We start from the raw sequence: 21,590 nt of genomic DNA, 5'->3' as shown, positions 1-21,590 counted from the left end.
GAAAGACACATGAATTGGTTGGTTAGAACAAGAAAATCTTCAGTCGACCTACGAAAACGGAAGCGAGATACTCACCCCGAAGCAACAGGGACGTCCATCTTGATCCGCAGCAATGTCTTCCGAGCCTTGGGAGGAGCAACTTTGGGCTGCTTGGCCACCTTCTCCGTCGGCTCCGGGGTCGACGTCCAAGTGCGCTTTTGAGTATTGCCACTCGGGGCTGCGCTTTTCCCGTGCCCACTAGACGGATCATGCTGCTGTTTGGAACGATGTTCGGAGCACGGCGGCGAGTCAACTTCTTCCTCCTCGTACGACTCCTCGCTCTCCTCCTCCTCTTCTCTCGGAGACTCCCACTCGCCACTCTCCTCCGCACTGTCCTCCCCCTCCTGGTCCTGCTCCAAAGCTTGTTCGCCGTTGGGCATCGAATGCATCTCAGTGAATACCTGCAGAGCAAATCGGTCGAGTAAGAGTCAGTCAACATCAAGTACAGTCGGAGCGTGAGCGGGAAGCAGTCGGAACAAAACAGTATACCTTGTCCGGCGGGTTACCATCGCTGAAGGGGATGACTCGCCTGGATCCTCTAGGGTTGTCCTGGTTGCCTGTGATGCTCCTCAGCCACAAAGCTACGGTTTCGGACGGCACTTCTTCTGGATGGACCCGAGCGGTGTCGTCCGGTCTGGAATACAGCCACATCGGGTGATCACGAGCCTGAAGAGGCTGGATGCGTCGACTGAGGAACACTTCCAGCAAGTCCAGGCCGGTAACGCCATCTGTCGGTGTCAAAACTGGCGGATCTCGGGTAGGGGGTCCCGAACTGTGCGTCTAGGCGGATGGTAACAGGAGACAATGGACACGATGTTTTTTCCCAGGTTTGGGCCCTCTCGATGGAGGTAAAACCCTACTCCTGCTTGATTAATATTGATGATATGGGTAGTACAAGAGTGGATCTACCATGAGATCAGAGAGGCTAAACCCTAGAAGCTAGCCTATGGTATGATTGTTGTTCGTCCTACGGACTAAAACTCTCCGGTTTATATAGCCGGAGAGGGCTAGGGTTACACAGAGTCGGTTACAATGGGAGGAGATCTTCATATCATATCGCCAAGCTTGCCTTCCACGCCAAGGAAAGTCCCATCCGGACACGGGACAGAGTCTTCAATCTTGTATCTTCATAGTCCAGGAGTCCGGCCAAAGGTCATAGTCCGGCCATCCAGACACCCCCTAATCCAGGACTCCCTCAGTAGCCCCTGAACCAGGCTTCAGTGATGACGAGTCTGGCTCACAAATTGTCTTCGGCATTGCAAGACGGGTTCCTCCTCCGAATACTTCATAGAAGATGTTGAACACAAGGATAGTGTCCGGCTCTGCAAAAGTAAGTTCCACATACCACCGTAGAGAGAATAATACCCGCACAAATCTAATCTGCTGACGTATTCCGCAGCGTGACATCACACCACAGCCAAGCCTTTATTCGAATCATTTTACTGTTCCACCTCAGCGCGTTTAGCGAGGCGGTTTCCTTGGCACGTCTTGTCAAAGAAGAGATCGTGTCCCCTTATTCCGGGATTCTCATCAATACGGGCGTGGGTAACCCAACCGCGCCATTAACCGCGACGCTTGGGTGATAAGCGAGTTTTATTAGGCCGGTGGGGGCTCGTAGTTTCGGCCGCCCATATAAGGGGATAAGAATCTACCCTTTCCATTTACGCCTTCTTCCTCCTTTTCTTATTCGTCCCTGCGCGCTCGAGCTCCAACGCCCAAGCCCGCACTTCCCACCTCAACCTTCTCCAATCATGTCCGGAGCGGGAGGTAGATGGATGGCCTCCTCTGTCATGAAGGGGCAAATCAAAAAGTTGAGGAAGGTCAGATACTTGTCTGACGACATCGCGCACTGGCTTCCAGATGAGGGGCAACTCATCCCCACCCCTAGGCCCCATGAGAGGGTTGTATTTCTCCCCCATTTCCTCCGCGGACTGGGCTTTCCTCTCCACCGGTTCGTCTGGGGGCTCATGTTCTACTACTGCCTAGATTTCCACGATCTGGCCCCGAACTTCATCCTCAACATCTCGGCGTTCATCGTCGTGTGCGAGGCCTTCCTCCGCATCCATCCTCACTTTGTCCTATGTCTGAAGATCTTCAGCGTCAAGCCGAAGGTCGTGGGCGGCCACCAAGCGGAGTGCGGAGGTGCCATGGTGGGCAAGATATCCAATGTTACATGGCTCGAGGGCGCCTTCGTAGAGACCATCAAAGGGTGGCAATTGGGGTGGTTCTATATCACCGAGCCGCGTGACCCTGAATGGGCAGTGGCCCCCGAATTCCGATCTGGCATCCCCACATGGCTCACATCTTGGAAAGAGATGGGCCTGTTGTGGGGTAATTCGGCGGAAGTGACCGGACTTCAAACCTGCATCAAAGACCTGATCGGCAGGAAGGTTAAACTTGTCACCGTAGTCCAGGTCATGCTCTTCCGCCGGATTCTCCCGTGTCAACGACGGGCTTTCAGCTTGTGGGAGTTCGACCCGGCCCAGCACCAGACTCTGTCCCGGCTCTTTGACACAAAGCACGAGGATGCCTTGGAGGTGCTATTCAAGAGCTCCGAGGTCTCCCCTCCCGTCACCGAGGATCGCGAATTCTGCGCCAAGCGCCAAGCCAGCGTGGTGAGCTTAATTTTCCCTTCATGGGGTATTTGTTTTTCATAGATTTGATTCTATGCGGGATCTAAACCCCCATCTCTTTAACAGGACTGGCAGAAGAAGGCCGGACAGATCAACTACCGGCTCCCTTACCCGAAGACCCAGCGGACGCTCGCTTGACGAAGCTGCTGGTTCCGGCACCTCACGTGGTGCCGGAGAAGAAGGCCAAGAAGAAGGCCACGGGGACTCGAAAGAGCTCCCGACGCCTTGTGGTGTCGGATTCATCGCCCGACAACCCCGAAGCACCCTCCGCCTCTGAAGACGAGGAGGAGGAAGAAGAAGAAGCCTCTCCCCCTCCAATGGGGGGAGGAAAGAAAAGAAAGGCCGCCCCAACTGGGGAGGCCGGAGGGTCCAAGAAGGGGAAGACCCTTCTGCCGAACTACGCCTCCGATGCCGAAGACGGCGGGGAGGAATGGCCATCCAGGGTCAAGCCCCTCGCAAAATCATAAGTGTTCGGTTACCCAAATGACTTATGGCGCTCCTCTATTATTTGGCATTTTCTGACGCCGAATTTGATCATGCAATTCGCCCAAGGCTCAGCCTGATGATTCGACGAGCGGCTCCTTGGATTCGTCGGATGTGAATAGTGGTTCACTTCCGACGGCCTCCTCCCCTCTCCCTACGAACGACGCCGAGGTGGAGTCCCGAAAGGGACTAAACCAGGAGGAGGTGGTCCTGGAGGCGCCACAAGGCGACCTCCCAGACTCCAGGCCCAAAGGGGGTAAAGCCCCGGAGGGATCCAAGTCCGGCTCTGGGCAGGACACTGCTCCGGAACCATCAACGGTTCCAGAGACTGGTAGGCAGCGCCTTCACAAGAAGGGCACGCCTACTACGCCGGCGGCCTCCGTCGAACCGGAGGCACCGGACGATTTGTTGGAGGCGCTTAACGGTGCCTCCATCAACGAGGAGCACCGCACTGTTATGGGTGCGGTGATCCAAAAGGTTCAGTCCGCCAAGAGCGGGCTGACCGAAGCTTGTACGAGTCTGTTAACAGGCTTTGAGGTATGTGTTCAAAAACATATAAAAATGTTACCGCATAGACAGTAGCCCCTGATGCTCAGTTCGGCGTTCGGAAAGAAAAGCCGAGTTGAGGATCTAAAAAGATATACGCAGGAGTCTAACAAAAATACGTCAATATGGGAATGCAGGCTGCACTGCTGACCTCTGCCGCACTGACTGCGGAGGTTAATGTATTGAAGGAGAGCCTCGAGCGGTCCGAGAGCAAGCTCGACCGTGCCAAAAAGCAGCTCGAGGACAAGGAGGGTATGTAGTATCATATGTAAATGTATATAGAAATACTTGGTTGCAAATAATGACAGGACCAACGTAAATGTTGCAGGGGCCATGGCCGAGGTGGCGACCCTGAAGGAAGCAGTGTCCAAGGCCGAAAACAGTGCGGCCTTGGAGCGCACCGAGCGAGAGAAGCAGGAGGCGCGGGTGGCGGAGGTGCGGCAAGAGCTCCAGGCTCTCGTGGAGAAACACGAGAGTTTGGAGCGTGACTCGAAGACTCAAGAGTCCGAGCTCGCCTTGGCTCTTGAGAGTGCCAAGACCGCTAAGGCCGAAGCCCAGAAGGCCCTCCAGGAGATCGAGGCAATGAAGAAGATAGCGGTGGGTAAGGCATTCTTTATGCAAAGCAAGAATATAAAAGTAAATTATTTGTTACTTACCCGAATCCGGAGCTCTTCAGGAGCGTTCGCTGATCTGCCCCGTAGTGTGTCTGATGTTGCCGCATTCTACCAAGCCGAAGAGGGGAGCTCGACGGAAAAGGTGTTCTGGTCTCAATATGCTAAGGCCGGACATCCGGTGACCCTGAGCGACCAGCTGAAGCAGCTGGTCGAACTCCACAAGGTGGCCGAACAGGCCATGAAGGGCCTCATAGTTCGGCTGTGGCCTAGAGAAGCCATGCCTAGGAGTTACTTCGGTTTGGTGCGGCGGCTGGTGGACGTGTGTCCATGGATTGAAGTCATCAAGCGCTCCGTCTGTATCAAAGGTGCCCGTCGGGCCCTTGCCCGTGCTAAAGTGCACTGGGGCAAGCTAGACGCTGAGAAGCTTTTGACGGACGCGCCACCGCCGGGCAAGGAGTATCGCACGCCCGAGATGTATTATAAGGGCGTCCTGAAGGGTGCCCGCCTTATAGCGGACGAATGCTCCAAAGATGTAATTTTTTAGTAGACTCGCATCTGTTATCCTGTACGCTGAAAACTTTGTTCATATGCGTTAAGCAACGCTTGTTAATTTAAAATATTACCTTCTGTGTGGCCGTTTATCAAATCTGAGAGATGCAAGTCGTCGGCTTCTATCCCCATGCCACGAGTGCTGGGGTGTCCGGGATAAACCTGCGCGCTCTTGTTCCCATTCTTGGGTCCATCTAGGGAGGCGCTCAGCACAACGAACCAGGCCATCGGACTTATAATGCTTTATCACTCTCACTTAGCCATAGAATTCTATAATTTTAAATTTCGGCGAAGCCCCTAGTATTCGGAAGACCGAGTTCGGGGCGCTATCCACGCCTAGGCCGGATAAGTCCGGCTCCTCGCTCTAAGCGGCATAAGTCTTTAAGGACTCGAAAAACCTCGCGAACAGCGACCGGTCTCTCGCACTATCATGACGGTCAGTTTTAGCTTTCTCTACTAAGGTGTTAACCCAGCTCAACTGGGGCACAATCGCAGTAGTTCTCCCAGCGCTACCTTAGCCAACATTGCGGAACGTAAGGTACCAAAACATGGGAGCCTGGCAAACCCAACTATTGACCCAAGACATGATTCGGAGCCGATGCATATAGTGCTATAAGTTCGGGGTGCCGCACTCGTGAGAGTGTTCGGTCTTCTCACACCATGTTATGGGGTGTTTAAGCCCCTGGTGTATTGGCCGTACCAAAGTGTACGGTTGCATAATGTCATGACTGAGCATATTTGTATAAAAAATAGATGAGTACAATAATAGATAAGAGCTATGTATTGTTTATTAAAAAGGGCTGTTATGAAAGCAGAACGATACAAATAGTGCGATAAGCAAGATATGGGATTATTTGACATGTCCCCCTCCAGGGGCAAGCTGCGGGACTTTAAGTAAAACAGGTATTAAGCTCGTTATAGAGACCACCTGGACATTTGACGCGGCTTGTTCTCTCCCTGGATGTTGCATCGTGTGTTCGGCGAGTGTATTGCCGGACAGGCCTTCCGAATAGTTGGGTCCTGAAAGTATATAGAAAAGAAACGGTGGGATAGGGAGCCCCTTAGTGCGGTTGAGCCGCATTCTGGGCGTGCCGTAGTTGTGCCCCTCCCTTTATGCCCATGGTATTTCTAAGGCGTAATTATGTACATGTGGTACCGATATCACCATCTGGCGAGGGCTGGGGTTGGGGCCGCACTGCTATGCTTGCTCGGATCGTGCCAGCCGGCTTTGTTGTAGGTTACTTCGGGCTCGCTTGACGTTGTCCGGACGTTTAACACCTAGATTGGAGAATTGCCTTGAGAGGCTACTCTGTACTTCCGCCGCCAGGGCTGCCGTGTGCTCCTCCGTTCGGAGAGAGCGTTCGGTGTTTCCATTTACCATGATGACTCCGCGAGGGCCTGGCATCTTGAGCTTGAGATATGCGTAGTGCGGCACCGCATTGAATTTTGCAAATGCGGTTCGCCCGAGCAGGGCGTCATAGCCACTGCGGAATGGGACTATGTCGAAGATTAACTCTTCGCTTCGGAAATTATCCGGGGATCCAAAGACCACTTCGAGTGTAACCGAGCCTGTACCGCTGGCTTCTACACCTGGTATGACGCCTTTAAAGGTTGTCTTTGTGGGTTTAATCCTTGAGGGATCGATACCCATTTTTCGCATTGTATCCTGATAAAGCAGGTCCAGGCTGCTGCCGCAGTCCATTAGGACTCTGGTGAGGTGAAATCCGTCGATAATTAGGTCTAGGACCAATGCGGCAAATCCGCCGTGGCGGATGCTAGTGGGGTGGTCCCTTCGATCAAAAGTGATCGGGCAGGAGGACCATGGGTTGAACTTTGGGGCGACTGGCTCCAACGCATAGACGTCCTTGAGAGCACGCTTCCGCTCCCTTTTGGGGATGTGGGTTGCGTATATCATGTTCACCGTCCGCACTTGCGGGGGGAATCCCTTCTGTCCTCTATTGTTCGGCGGCCGGGGCTCCTCCTCGTCATCGCTATGCAGCCCCTTGTCTCTGGTTTCGGCACTTAACTTGCCTGCCTGCTTGAACACCCAACAATCCCTATTGGTGTGGTTGGCTGGTTGTTCTGGGGTGCCGTGTATCTGGCACGAGCGATCGAGTATCCGGTCTAAACTGGATGGGCCCGAAGGGTTTCTTTTGAATGGCTTCTTCCGCTGACCAGGTTTAGAGCCTCTAAATCCAGCATTGACTGCCGTATCCTCAGTATTGTCGCCGTTAATGCGGCGCTTGTGCTTGTTGCGACATGACCTGCCATTGTTGTCCTTGGTATCTGAATTGCCAGGGCTCTTGGTTATGGTATTTCTACGAGCTAGCCAGCTGTCTTCTCCCGCACAAAAGCAGGTCATGAGTGTCGTGAGGGTTGCCATAGATTTCGGCTTTTCCTGTCCCAGGTGCCGGGCAAGCCATTTGTCTCGGATGTTGTGCCTGAAGGCTGCAAGGGCCTCGGCGTCCGGATAGTCGACTATTTGATTTTTCTTGGTTAGGAACCGTGTCTAGAATTGTCTGGCCGATTCCTCTGGCTGCTGGATTATGTGGCTTAGGTCATCGGCGTCTGGTGGTCACACATAAGTGCCTTGGAAGTTGTCAAGGAACACGGATTCCAGGTCCTCCCAACAACTAATTGACTCTGCTGGCAGGCTGTTAAGCCAATGCCGAGTTGGTCCTTTAAGCTTGAGCGGGAGGTATTTGATGGCGTGTAGATCATCACCACGGGCCATGTGAATATGAAGGAGATAATCCTCGATCCATACCGCGGGATCTGTTGTGCCATCATATGATTCGATGTTGCCAGGTTTAAAACCCTGGGGGATTTGATGATCCATTACTTCATCTCTGAAGCATAGTGGGTGTGCGGCGCCCCTGTACTGGGCTATATCACGACGCAGCTCGGATGAGCTTGGTCTGTTGTATTCGGCCTGGCCGTATTTATCATATCCGGCGTGACGGTTATCGTCACGTGAAGTGGGGCGCCCACGCGATCCATAGATCGATCATGTTTGCCTTGCCTTGTTCTCCAATATGTCTCGCAGGTCTGTTGCGTCTCCCCGCACTCTGGTATTTTTTGAGCGGTGCCGGGGTGCGGCTTGGGTCGAGGGCCTGAAGGCCTCTCTGTTGTGGTCACGGGGTGGCCGATCGGGCGCATCATACGCTGGTGATGTAGGTTTAGTTGCTTCCTCCTCAAGTTGGGGTAGCAGACTGCGCTTTGGGTAGCTCTTGGAGGGGCGTTCGAGTTTATACTCTTCGGCCGCCAGGACTTCGGTCCATCTGTCGGCTAGCAAGTCTTGGTCAGCTCTAAGCTGCTGCTGTTTTTTCTTGAGGCTGCTTGCCGTGGCCATAAGCCTGCGTTTGAAACCCTCTTGTTCTACGGGATCCTCTGGCACGAGGAATTCGTCGTCGTCGAGGCTTGCCTCATCTTCGGAGGGAGGCATATAATTTTCGTCCTCGACCTCTCTGTCGGCCACTCTCTCATGAGGGTTGGCTCCTTCGTCCTCCTGCACTAAATCCTGCTGGAGGGGGATGTCTTCGGCACTGTCCGGCGTGTTGTTATCTCCGGTGCCGGACTCGCCGTTTTTACTTTGGCGGGATTTAGAGCGGCGCCGCTGACGTCGCCGCTTGGGTTGCTTCTTGGAGGGGTCGTTGTCGATGTCAAAATCGGCGGATCTCGGGTAGGGGGTCCCGAACTGTGCGTCTAGGCGGATGGTAACAAGAGACAAGGGACACGATGTTTTACCCAGGTTCGGGCCCTCTTGATGGAGGTAAAACCCTACGTCCTGCTTGATTAATATTGATGATGTGTATTACAAGAGTAGATCTACCACGAGATCAAGGAGGCTAAACCCTAGAAGCTAGCCTATGGTATGATTGTTGTTCGTCCTACGGACTAAAACCATCCGGTTTATATAGGCACCGGAGAGGGCAAGGGTTACACAGAGTCGGTTACAATGGTAGGAGATCTACATATCCGTATCGCCAAGCTTGCCTTCCACGCCAAGGAAAGTCCCATCCGGACATGGGACAAAGTCTTCAATCTTGTATCTTCATAGTCTTGGAGTCCGGCCGATGATGATAGTTCGGCTATCCGGACACCCCCTAGTCCAGGACTCCCTCAGTAGCCCCCGAACCAGGCTTCAATGACGACGAGTCCGGCGCATATGTTGTCTTCTGCGTTTGCAAGGCGGGTTCTCCTTCATGTTCCATGTGTTTGCCGGATAGTGTCCGGTTGCTTCATAAATGCTGCGCTCCTTGGCTTCTACGTCCAATAATGGCCTTCTTCCACGTGTCGCACGAATGCGAGAAGCCAGGGTATTCTTACATTTTACCCCCTAGCTGCGCGAATAAGCTGCCTATAAGAGAGGCGAGGATCCAGATCCAAATCACACCATCCTCCTTCCGCAAGTACTCATCGAGGCGCATCTGACAAAAAAGCCATTCCAACATGGACAGTCAACGCGGCTCCTCTTCTCGTGCTCCCAGTCCTCAGCCAGGAGATTGGAGGAGATGCTCAGTCCCGCATAGTGAGTTAGTTCCGCTCCAAGCAGAGGGATACCTTCCCCCGGCCTTTATGGTTTCGGTTCGAGCCGGACTGGCCACCTACAAGGCTGGGAAGCAGGCGGAGAGCGTCCCCAATCCCTCCAAAGGAGAGCGGGTATGCTTCATCCCCTACTTAATAAGGGGACTCGGATTTCCTATACATCCGTTTCTCTGAGGGCTCCTGGGGTTCTATGGACTCCAACTTCACCACCTCACGCCTGCCTCCATTTTGCACATCGCGGGCTTTGTAGCTCTTTGCGAGCTGTTCTTGGGCATCGAGCCCCATTTTGCACTGTGGAAGAGGCTGTTTTGCCTCGTACCCCGTTCTCACGAGGGGTCGATATATCAAGTGGGCGGAGCCAAAATACGGCGCATCGCCGGGACCGGATATCTATCCGGAACCCCGAAGAAGGCGTCCAAAGACTGGCCTTCGGAGTGGTTCTATATGGAAGATGCCCCGCTGCCAGATCTAGTTCGGATCGGCCTCCCGGAGTTTAGCAATGCTCCTCTGAAGAAACGCCTGAGTTGGCGCCCGCGGAGCCCTCAACGGGAAGATGATAGGAGCGTCCACTATCTGATGGGCCGGATATGGCTACTAGCCCATTCCGGATTAACCATGATTGGAGTCATGGCCACATGCATTATGCGAGGGGTGCAGCCGCTCCAATATAGGGGCCACCCCATGTGGGATTTTAACAGGGAGAATGACGCCACCCGTCATGGCCGCACGGGGCCGGGATCGGCCGCCGATCTGGTGAAGATCCTGTCCGGCTTGTATAAGGGGGAGAAGGAGGACTTCCTCCGCACGAATCCATTGAATGGGTTCTCCATGAATAACCCTCGGAGCTGGGTAAGCGGACGCTTATATATCTGATCCGTGCTTTCAAAGGTAAGTGTCTTACTTTATGATTTCGACGTAGGAAATACGCCGGGATGTGGCGGGCATAGAAAGCCCAACTCCACAACCCAAGGATCTGGGAAGATCCCTTGATCCGGCCTCCGAAGAGGATCCGGACATAAAGGTGGATTTGATTGACGGGGTGTTCCACCAGCTCAGCATAGACAATGCTTTAGTCGCCATTACGGCTGACTACCCCGGTTTATGTCCAGCTTCCCAGGTGAGTACGACCGAAGTCCTGACACCGTTACTTTTTTAATGCTTATTTCTGACCACCGTGTACCAATGGTGCTTGGTAGGAGGTGCCTTTACGGCGGGAAGCCGAGCCTGCGGCGACTGATCAAACGAGGTCAGTGCGGCCTAGCAGGCGGAAGAGGAGTGCGGCGCGAATCGAAACGTCGCTGCAAAGGTATGGTGCACCATTAGGAAAGACTCCTGGGAGGCATATTAATGCTCATGATTCTTCCAGGAGAAAGAGCGCTCGCCGGACTGAGTCCGGAGAGGGTGCCCACCAAGCCTCCGCCAGCCAGGCTCCAACGCCTGGTCCGGAGGGGGAGGCGAGCGCAAGGCGCGAGCCGGATGCTCCTCCAACGGAGGATGCCGACAGGTTGTCCGCCACCAGGTCTGAGGTGGAGAGCGCCATGAATCACAGGCGCCGTCGGACAGTTCTTCGTGACGCGTGTTTCTCCCCTGAGGCGTTAAATGCCTTTAATGCGGGAGACGCGCACCTCCGTGCTGCTCAAGATGGTTTAACCAGAGCCACGGAGCAGTATGTAAAGGACATACGGGTAAGGAATTTTAATAGTTATATATGCCAGTAGCCCCCGAGACTTAAAATAGTTAAACTAACTGATTTAAGGATCATTTGTTATGCAGGATCTTACTGAGAAGAATACCCACCTGTCTCAGGAGCTTCAAGAATGCAAGGCCCAACTTGAGGCCGCACTAGCCGCTGCCGGGGGAGCCATAGAGACCCCCTCTGGTAATTCATATTTTGAAAAAAGAAGTAGTTTATGAAGTGCGGCGTGTGTGTATAGTCTGACAATAATATTGCAGAGGGTGTCGGACTAGATCCGGACAAGCAACAGCTGCTGCGCCAGTTGAAGGCCGGCGAGAGGGTGCTTATGAGGGTGCAGCAGGAGAGGAACAAACTCCAAGATGCCAACACCCAGCTGGGCAAAGAACTAAAAGATGTTCGGGTCCGGCTGTCTAACTCCGTAAAGGAGAATCGGCGGCTTCGTCGCGGCATTTATAGTAAGTGCTTGAGAAAACTCTTTTGAAAAGAAGAGTTCGGCGAGGAAGTCGATTGACAGAAATGTGTCTGTAGGTGTGCTCATGGGTCGTCCGGCGGAGGAGATGCCTGGTTCCACGGGAGACCCTCTTCCCGAGCTGCTGCAACTGCATGAACGTTTTCGGCAGGCGATGAGCGGCGTCGTTCAGGCCTTATGGCCTTCCGTCTCCCTACCTGAGGGCCTTGGAGGGCTTGCTGAGAAGCTTCAGGGAGTACGGCGACATCTCCGTCTGTGGAAAATGGGCCATGGTGAAGACGCGGTACCCGAAGGCTGACCCAAACCACATGGCCGAGGTCGGACCTGTGGGGCCCGATGGGAAGGAGATCCCTGTGAGCTTGGTGTACGGCCAAGTAGAGTTGGCCGTAAAAATATTCCCAACAGGACTGTAAATTAGACAGCCTGTTAGATGGGATTGAAGAGGAGTACAATCAGTCTGTTTGACGATGTAATTTTAAAATGACATGTAAAATGCCTTCTAGCTGGATTGTAGATCGTTTGCCTTTGCGGACCTTTTCGCTTCAACCTCGGGACCCAACAGTCCGGAGTGTGTCTGAATACCCTTACGGTTATAAAAGAACCAGGGCATGCATGGAGACAAGGCGTAGGGGTCATAATTGCTTTATCAGACAAGTGCCCAACTAGCTATGTTATATTACATGGTTAGTAAGAAACATCTTCCAGGGAGAATAGTTCCGTTAAGGGTTCCTTTCCCTGGGAGGCATGCCCTAAAGTGCATGTCCGGACTGTGAAAATAGCAGAAAAAGCATCTGGGGGCAGATAAATAAGTAAGTAATAAATCATCTTTCAGGTCACCGACCGAATATTCCCTTAAGAACGCTAGCCTTCGGTTTCACCCAGTCTGAGGTACACATCCGGCTGACCTGGCAGTAACAATCGCAGAGGTGCTCCCTTTACCTCCTAGCCGAACAATCGGGAATGTAGGGGTAAGCACAGGAGCCAGGCAACCCGGCTTGGCCAAAACTTAAGTCATATCGATGCATATAATGGTGATCAAAAGGTACATGCGGAAGTGTGACACATGTGGTGGGCATGAAGCCCATATAAATAAGCTTCTGTTTAAAGAAGCCCCCAGGTATAACGAGTGCGAGTAGCACATCGAGTGAGTGCAAACAAAGCGCAGATTAGCCCTCAAGAGGTTTGTACTGAAAGAGGGAGGAAAAGGGAGGGAAAACAAAGACAGCAAAAAAACATGAAAGGTGGACGGAGGAAGGAGACGAACCCTGAGTCCGGCGCAAGGCGTAAAATCTTCGGAGACAGGCTGCGTTCCATGGGTTTGGCTCGAGTCGGTTGTCAGATGCGTTGTGTAGACGGTATGCACTGTCGGTAAGGACTTGGTCGATGATGAAGGGACCTTCCCATTTGGGCTTAAGTTTGTCCTTTTTCTTGTCCGGCAGGCGTAGAACTAGCTCGCCAACATTGTAAGTTTTGGCCCGTACTTCTCTGCTTTGATATCTTCGAGCCTGCTGTTGATAGAATGCGGAACGGGATTTTGCCACGTCGCGCTCCTCCTCTAAAGCGTCCAAACTGTCCTGCCGATCCAACTCGGCTTCTCTTTCCTCGTACATGCGCACGCGAGGTGAGTCATGAATTATATCGCAGGGCAAAACTGCCTCAGCGCCGTATACCATAAAAATGGTGTGAATCCGGTTGTGCGGTTTGGCGTGGTCCGCAGCCCCTAGAGTACGGAGTCGAGCTCCTCTACCCAGTGCGTGTTAGATTCCGTGAGGGACCGCACTAACCTGGGTTTGATGCCGCTCATGATTAGACCATTTGCTCGTTCCACTTGACCATTAGTTTGAGGGTGGTAGACTGAAGCGTAGTCGAGCTTGATGCCCATGTTTTTGCACCAGAGTTTAACCTCGTCGGCCGTGAAATTTTTGCCGTTATCAGTGATGATGTTGTGGGGGACACCAAAACGGTGTACTACCCCGGATATGAAGTCTATCACAGGTCCGGATTCTGCCGTTTTAACCGGCTTGGCCTCTATCCATTTGGTGAATTTGTCCACCATGACCAATAAGTATTTGTGCTTGTGGGTTCCCCCTTTAAGGGGTCCAACCATGTCAAGCCCCCAAACCGCGAACGGCCAAGTAATGGGTATAGTTTTGAGGGCGGTGGGTGGCATGTGGCTCTGATTAGCAAAGAGCTGGCAACCGACGCATCATTGGACTAAGTCCTGAGCATCTGCCCGGGCGGTCGGCCAATAAAATCCTGTACAGAAGGCCTTGCCTACAAGGGCCCGGGCGGCGGCGTGGTGCCCGCCGAGTCCAGCGTGAATTTCAGCCAGGAGATTTCGCCCTTCCTCTTCGGAGATACACCTTTGAAGGACTCCGGTTGTGCTTTTCTTATAAAGTTCTCCCTCATGGACCTTGTAGGCTTTAGATCGCCGAACTATGCAGCGGGCCTCATTTTGGTCTTCGGGAAGTTCCTGCCTGATTAAGTAGGCTAGGAATGGTTCCGTCCACGGGGCAATTACTGCGAGTATTTCGTGGGCTGAATATGTTATTTCATTGGCTGAGCCACCGATTGTGTCAGAATGTTCTGCGTTAGGTGATGCAGTTGGTTCTGGATTGTTATTTCCGGACTCCTCTTCCCATAATACGAATGGCTTAAAGAGCCGCTCCAGGAAGATGTTTGGAGGGACGGTGTCGCGTTTTGCGCCGATGCGTGCCAACACGTCTGCTGCCTAGTTATTATCCTGGGCTACATGGTGGAATTCGAGTCCTTCGAACCGGGCTGACATTTTTAGGACAGCGTTACGGTAGGCTGCCATTTTCGGATCCTTGGCATCAAAGTCTCCATTTACTTGGGATATTGCGAGGTTTGAATCCCCGCGCACCTCTAGGCGTTGAATACCCATGGAGATTGCCATCCGGAGGCCATATAGAAGGGCCTCGTATTCGGCTGCATTGTTGGAGTCCGTGTACATTATTTGAAGCACGTATTGGACTGTGTCTCCGGTTGGGGACGTCAAGACGACGCCAGCCCCCAAGCCAGCCAATAGTTTGGAGCCGTCGAAATGCATGATCCAATTGGAGTATGCGCCGTACTCTTTAGGGAGTTCGGCTTTGGTCCATTCGGCGATGAAGTCAGCCAGAACTTGCGACTTGATAGCTCGCCGTGGTTTGTAAGTTATATCAAATGGTAAGAGCTCAATGGCCCATTTTGCAATCCTGCCCGTCGCATCGCGATTGTTTATAATGTCGTTGAGAGGTACTTCGGAGGCCACCGTTATGGAACACTCTTGAAAGTAGTGTCGCAGCTTCCGGGATGCCATGAACACCGCATACGCTATCTTTTGATAGTGTGGGTACCGGTACTTGCATGGAGTTAGGACAGTGGATACGTAGTACACTGGTTTTTGAAGAGGGAATTTGTGCCCTTCTGTTTCTCGTTCGACGACGAGTACCGCGCTGACAACTTGATGTGTTGCTGCGATATATAACAACATCGGTTCGCCCAGGTTGGGCGCGGCCAGGACCGGATTTGTTGCCAATACGACCTTAATTTCTTCGAGTCCGGCCGTGGCAGCATCCGTCCATTCGAAATGTTCGGTGCGCCGGAGGAGGCGATAGAGGGGCAGTGCCTTTTCTCCCAAACGGGAGATGAAGCGGCTTAGAGCCGCCACGCATCCAGTTAGTTTTTGTATTTGCTTGAGGTCTTTTGGGATATCCAATTGTGACAGAGCTCGGATCTTGGCTGGGTTTGCTTCAATTCCTCTACCGGATACCATGAAGCCCAAGAGCTTTCCGGGTGGTACGCCGAAAACACATTTTTCCGGGTTGAGCTAAATGTCATATGCTCGGAGGTTGTCGAATGTCACCCTCAAGTCGTCTACTAGAGTTTCGACGTGTTTGGTCTTGACGACCACATCGTCTATGTATGCCTCTACTGTTTTGCCTATCTGGGTGGCCAGACATGTCTGAATCATGCGCTGATATGTTGCGCCGATGTTTTTGAGTCCGAAGGGCATTGTGTTGAAGCATAATGGTCCGTATGGAGTAATAAATGCTGTTGCGGCCTGGTCTTTTTCCGCCATCTTGATTTGATGGTATCCGGAGTATGCGTCGAGGAAGCACAATGAATCGTGCCCTGCGGTAGCTGTCACAGCCCTAGAGTTTGTTTGCAAGTAGTTGCATAATCATCCATGCATCATGTCTAAATTTTTTGGAAACTTGAAATGGGGATTGCCTAAACCCTAGCATCAAAAGAATTCACTAGGTTCAACTAAAATTTTCTCAGTGTTTCCAAATGGCTTTTAAAAATGTTCATCATTTCTGGATAATATTGGAAACAATAACCAGAGGTGTTGCACATTTTTCCATGACATATTGGGCTCTGAATTAAATCATACTCTATTTGCATTTGGGCATTTAAATGCTATAGAATATTTTAAATGCTCAAATAATCATAAACAAAAATGTTTACTATTTGATATATTCTAAACAGTAGCCATGAATAGTTTCATGATTTTTGGATCTGTTTAAGTTTTTTAATAAAGCCACAAACTTACAGAAAAAAAATAGAAAACAGAATTTAAAGCAAAGAGGAGAGAACCTCACCTGGCCTCACCTGGCCCAGTTCCAGCTGGCGGCCCAGCCCACTGGCCTGAAGCGGTCGTCTTCAACCCCTGCCAGTAGGCAGAGGCGTGTCGCCCGCGCGCGCGCTCACCCATGGCCACCTCCTGCTTCCTCCCCGGACCTTCTAGCGATGCCACGGTGACGCCCTATGGCCCCTCGCTCCTCTCCCTCACTCTCTGCTCTCTCCCTCGCCCTCTGCTCCCTCTCCCGAGCACACCCGAGCGGAGCTCGTCGTCACCGACGCAATTTACCGCGGCCACCGTCCATCCCGTGCCTCTCCGATGAGTCCAGAGGAACCGCCATCACCTTCTGCGTCTTCTACACCAACCCATTCGACCGCGGGAGCCCTGTAGCGTCTTCCTAGAGCTCATCCCCAACCTCTGGCCGCCGGCGAACTTTCGTGGATTCACGAGCTCCAGTCCCTCCCCGGCCCCGTCGTTGCCTCTACCGGATTCGCTGTGAGCTCCTGCTCCGAACCTCTCTCTTCCCCGCCTCTTTTGCGCCGCGTAGCCCTAGTTTCACCGGAGCCGATAGCTCCTCACCGCCGGCCATGCCTCCACCGCGGCTATGGCCGCGCAAGCTCGCCTCCGAGCACGTCAATGCACTGATGGAGTCTCCAGGAGCTCGAATCACTCGCCCGTTAGGCCTTCCCTGCACCGTAGCCGCAACCCCGTGCACACCCGAAATCCGCCCGCCGCCGCGAGCATGATTCCGGCAAGCTTGGGTCGTCCCAGCCCCTCTTGCCTGCCCTAGCAGATGCGCGTGAATGCCAGCTCGCCGTAGAGCCAAACCCCGCCGCAAACCGTCGCCTGTAGTGCGAGCCCGAGCAACTCCGGCGTGCCTCCGCCGTGTTCCGTGGTCGTCGCCGGCAGATCTCCAGCGTGATGACGTGGAGCTGTTTTAGTTAGCACTAATGACCACGCTAAACACCCCCAGAGCCACCACCATGTGGGCCACAGTGTCTAATTAGGTCAGTCTAATTTTCCTGTTTAGATTAGTACTAATCTGTGTGGACCCCACGTGTCAGCTTTGACTTTGGTCAAGTTAACGTTGACCGGTCCCACCTGTCATCCACCCAAACCAACCTGAGACACTGACGTATGGGTCCCACAGGTCAGGTTTGACCTGGACCGGCCTCGTTGACTGCTGACGTCATAGTGACGCAATGCTGACGCAATAAGTATTTTCTGGATTTATTCTTATATAGGAAATTCCAGAAAATGATCTAAACTTCTAAAATTCATAGAAATTCAACCGTAACTCCAAATTAAATAATTTATATATGAAAAATGATCAGAAAAATCCAATATATCCATCTGCACTGGTTTCATGCATGTTTAAACAACTTAACCTTGCTGTTTAGTGCAAAACATGATAAGGCACTATTTGAATTCATAATTTGAATTTGGGATTGAACCTTTGGCTCAATATGACACAAATCCATCTGGTTGTAGTTGCATTAGGCCAACACACTTATATTGCCATGTCATGAGCATGCATCATATTGTGCATTGCATTGATTGTATTTCTTCTCTGTTGCCGGTATATGTCCCCTCTCGGTAGACGATGTTCCGACGTTGTGATCGTTGACACTGATGAAGACTCAATGCTATCTTCAGAAGTGCCAGGCAAGCAAAACCCCCTTGTTCATTCCGATACAACCCCACTCTCTCGCTCCTGCTCTCTTTTACTGCATTAGGACAACATCGATTCAACTGTTACTTGCTGCGGTAGCTGAACCCCTTTATCCTCTGCATGACATGTCATTGCCACAGTAAATAGATGAAACCCACTAGTATGAGTAGGAGTTGTTTGAGCCCTGTTGTGCCTACTCATTCATGTTTGTTTGTCATGCCTGCTATTGCTTAGAGTTGAGTCAGGTCTGATTCATCGGGGATGAATCAGAGATGTGTGAACATGTCCTACTGTGTGTGAGCTAAGTGTGTGAACACGATTTGGTAAAGGTAGCGGTGAGAGGCCATGTAGGAGTACATGGTGGGTTGTCTCATTGAAGCCGTCCTTAGGAACTGAGTTCTGTGTTTGTGATCCATGATTCAGCTACTACCATGCATTGGGCCCTGAAATATGACCCCGCTCGACTTCTTATTCACCCTTGTCCTCTGTCCAGGAGTTGCAAGTAGTTTCTGGTGTTTGTAGTATGCTGGAGGCCGTGCACAGCGCTGACCGGAGGGGTGGGCTGTGATGCGGTAGGCACGTGGCCGGGTATACCGGGCGCCCGTTTGGTGTCACGGAACCCTGTTCACATCGTTTGGGGCTGTGAGCGAAACCCCGGCCGGATCTCCTCATGGATGGAACCCGAATAGGCGATAAGCCTGGACTAGAGACTTGAGTGTTTAGGTAGGTCGTGGTCTACACCCACGTCGGCTTTCGCTTGAAGTCTGCCGAGCACATGTCATGTGCAGACGCTAAGTGGTGGAAACATGTATGAAGAAGTACACCCCTGCAAGGTTAACATCATCTATTTGAATAGCCGTGTCCGGGGTAAAGGACTTCTGGGTTGCCTATATCAGTTCATAGACAAGTGAAAGTGGATACTTTAAAATGCGCAAGATAAGCGTGAGTGCTATGGATGGCGTTCTCGTAGGGAGACGGGAGCGGATCCATAGTGGTGTATTGGTTGGTGAATATGTGGACTCGTGTGTGCCACCTCAAAAGAGTCGCTTGCAGTAGTAGTTCAGGATAGCCACCGAGTCAAAGCTGGCTTGCTGCAGTTAAACCCCACCATCCCCTTTGTTGATAATGATGCATATGTAGTTAGTTCTGATGTAAGTCTTGCTGGGTACATTTGTACTCACGTTTGCCTATTTTATGTTTTTGCAGAGAGACTTCAGTCTCACTAGTAGTTCCACGTGGACTTCGACGTTTAGCTTGTTACCTCAGCTACGATCTTGTGCCTCGGCAGGATCTGGTAGACAGTCGGGCTTCTCAGCCTTTTTCATTTGTAGTTGTCTGTACTCAGACATGTTAAGCTTCCGCATGTGTTTGACTTGTATGCTCTGAATGTTGGGTCGTGAGACCCATGTTTGTAATATCTCGCTCCTCGAAGCCTATTGAATAAATACTTGAGTTGTAGAGTCATGTTGTGATGCCATGTTGTATTTGCACATATCGAGCATATTGTGTGTATGTTATTGAAATGCTTGGTATGTGTGGGATCTGACTATCTAGTTGTTTATCCTTGTTAGCCTCTCTTACCGGGAAATGTCTCCTAGTGCTTCCACTGAGCCATGGTAGCTTGCTACTGCTCCGGAACACTTAGGCTGGCCGGCATGTGTCCTTCTTCGTTCCTGTGTCTGTCCCCTTGGGGAAATGTCACGCGATGAATACCGGAGTCCTGTTAGCCCGCTACAACCCGGTTCACCGGAGTCCTGCTAGCCCAGTGCTACAGCCTGGATTCACTCGCTGATGACCGACACGTTCGATGCTGGGTCATGGATGCCTGTCCCTGTAAGTTTGTGCCACTTTGGGTTTACAACTAGCCATGTTAGCCCGGGCTCCTTATCATATGGATGCTAGCGACACTATCATATACGTGTGCCAAAAGGCGCAAACGGTCCCGGGCAAAGGTAAGGCGACACCCGTGGGAATACCGTGCGTGAGGCCGCAAGGTGATATAAGGTGTTACATGCTAGATCAATGTGGCATTGAGTCAGGGTCCTGATAGCGTTGGTATCAGAGCTTGACTGCCTGTAGGATTACCAAGCCAAACTGGTCGAAGTTGAGTCTAGAAATTCTTTAGTTATATAAGGGAATTGATTGTGGGATGGAACGTAAGGCTCTTTTTACTCCTTTACCTCATGCCCTTCTGATCTGAGTCATCTTATCTTTCCTACGGGGTTAAGGAACTAGGCTTTCTCTTCTTTCTATCAGGATCACGTGTTACTAATCCGTAGACTTATAGAACTGTTGGACTTAAGCCTCGTTTTAGTTCCTATTACTCCCGTATGTTAACTGTGATCTCGAAACCTTGATATTGTGCTTCTGAGTGGTTATGCCACCATTTTTGTGAATGTCTTAAATCTTTTCTGAGCATTTACAGCCGTTATGATGTCCGAGTCATCCCAGGTTTCTAAAATAGTCTGAAGCATTTGCAAAATCCCTTCCTTCCGTTTCGATGTTCCTTTGGGCCAGATTAACCACACTAATCGGTGAGTTGAGGTACTCTGTTGCCTTGACATATATGTTGGAGTTCTTATTATGACCCTAGGTGTCTTAGGGGATCATCTAATAATTTAGCCATAATTTGTGTCCCAGTGTGATGATTCTGGCCTTTCTTCTCGAAAGCATCCCGTGATGCCACTTAGTAGTAGGTATTCTACTTCTGGGTTTCTGAACCCGAGATTCACCCTACTTACTTCATGTTGATAGTGTTTGCTAGTTCCTTTAGGATATTAGTAACCTTGCGATAGTCCTCGAGGTCCATGGTATTTCCTTCTTCCAAATACTATGAACCACTTATGGCAGAAGTTTGTTGGATCAAAAGGATCACAACAGGAGTGCCCTCGATGAGTTCTCCATTCATAATTGTAATTCTGCCAGTTCTACCTTTCTGCATGGGTTATCTGGAAGAAACCTGTTGAACTTGGTTCGACATATTAATCTATGCATCCACAACTCGAAAGGATATATGTCCCCTTGAGTTGTTCTCTTTAGTTGTGTCCTGACCCTCGTCTATCAATTGATAGTCAAGAGTATGCGTGCATTCGTTCATCGATACCTATTACTCTTGTGGTCCGTCAAGCCATTCTATTCCAGAATGACTAGGAGAAACAAACTCCAGTACCTTGTCCATTTCCAAGATTGGGTCAAAGCAGTCGTACTCCGCAGATCAATTGCTAATCTTGCTTTTGCTCTGTTCTACCTTGGAGTATTACCATCTTTATATCAAGAATGTCATGGGAATTGCACACCATCCTATGAACTCTTGACACAGTGATACTTCTCTCCATCATTATTCATTTCTCGGTTCCCGTGTTGTTGCAACCGGAATGTCGACAAGTGAATCGTGATGTGTGAAATCAATACTCCTAGCAACCTTGTTGCTTGGTAGTTAAAGAACAATAATTTCATTCTTAGCGTGTTGGTTCTTGAATCATCATTCTAAGGCTGTTCGTGCTACCTAGTCCTTATTTCTGGTGCACTCTTCGATCAATGAGTTAGGGTTTCAATCCCTTGCTTAATTGATCACATCATCTTGCCTCGGAAACAAGATTGTTCTTGAGCTTAATAACATATTGGTGGTTCGTAATTTTCCGAATATCTTCTCGGAAGTATTACCAGGTTGTCACCTGACCGCTATGTTGGGTTCGTGATCAAGTTGGTTTTTCATAAACCACCCCCTTCTCCAAAAATCTGTGTTGGATACCC

The sequence above is a fragment of the Triticum dicoccoides genome, chromosome 4B (genome assembly GCF_002162155.2).
Source record: "Triticum dicoccoides isolate Atlit2015 ecotype Zavitan chromosome 4B, WEW_v2.0, whole genome shotgun sequence".
Classification (NCBI taxonomy): Eukaryota; Viridiplantae; Streptophyta; class Magnoliopsida; order Poales; family Poaceae; genus Triticum; species Triticum dicoccoides.
The sequence above is the reverse complement of the archived record's forward strand: the minus strand, read 5'-3'. Positions refer to the sequence as shown.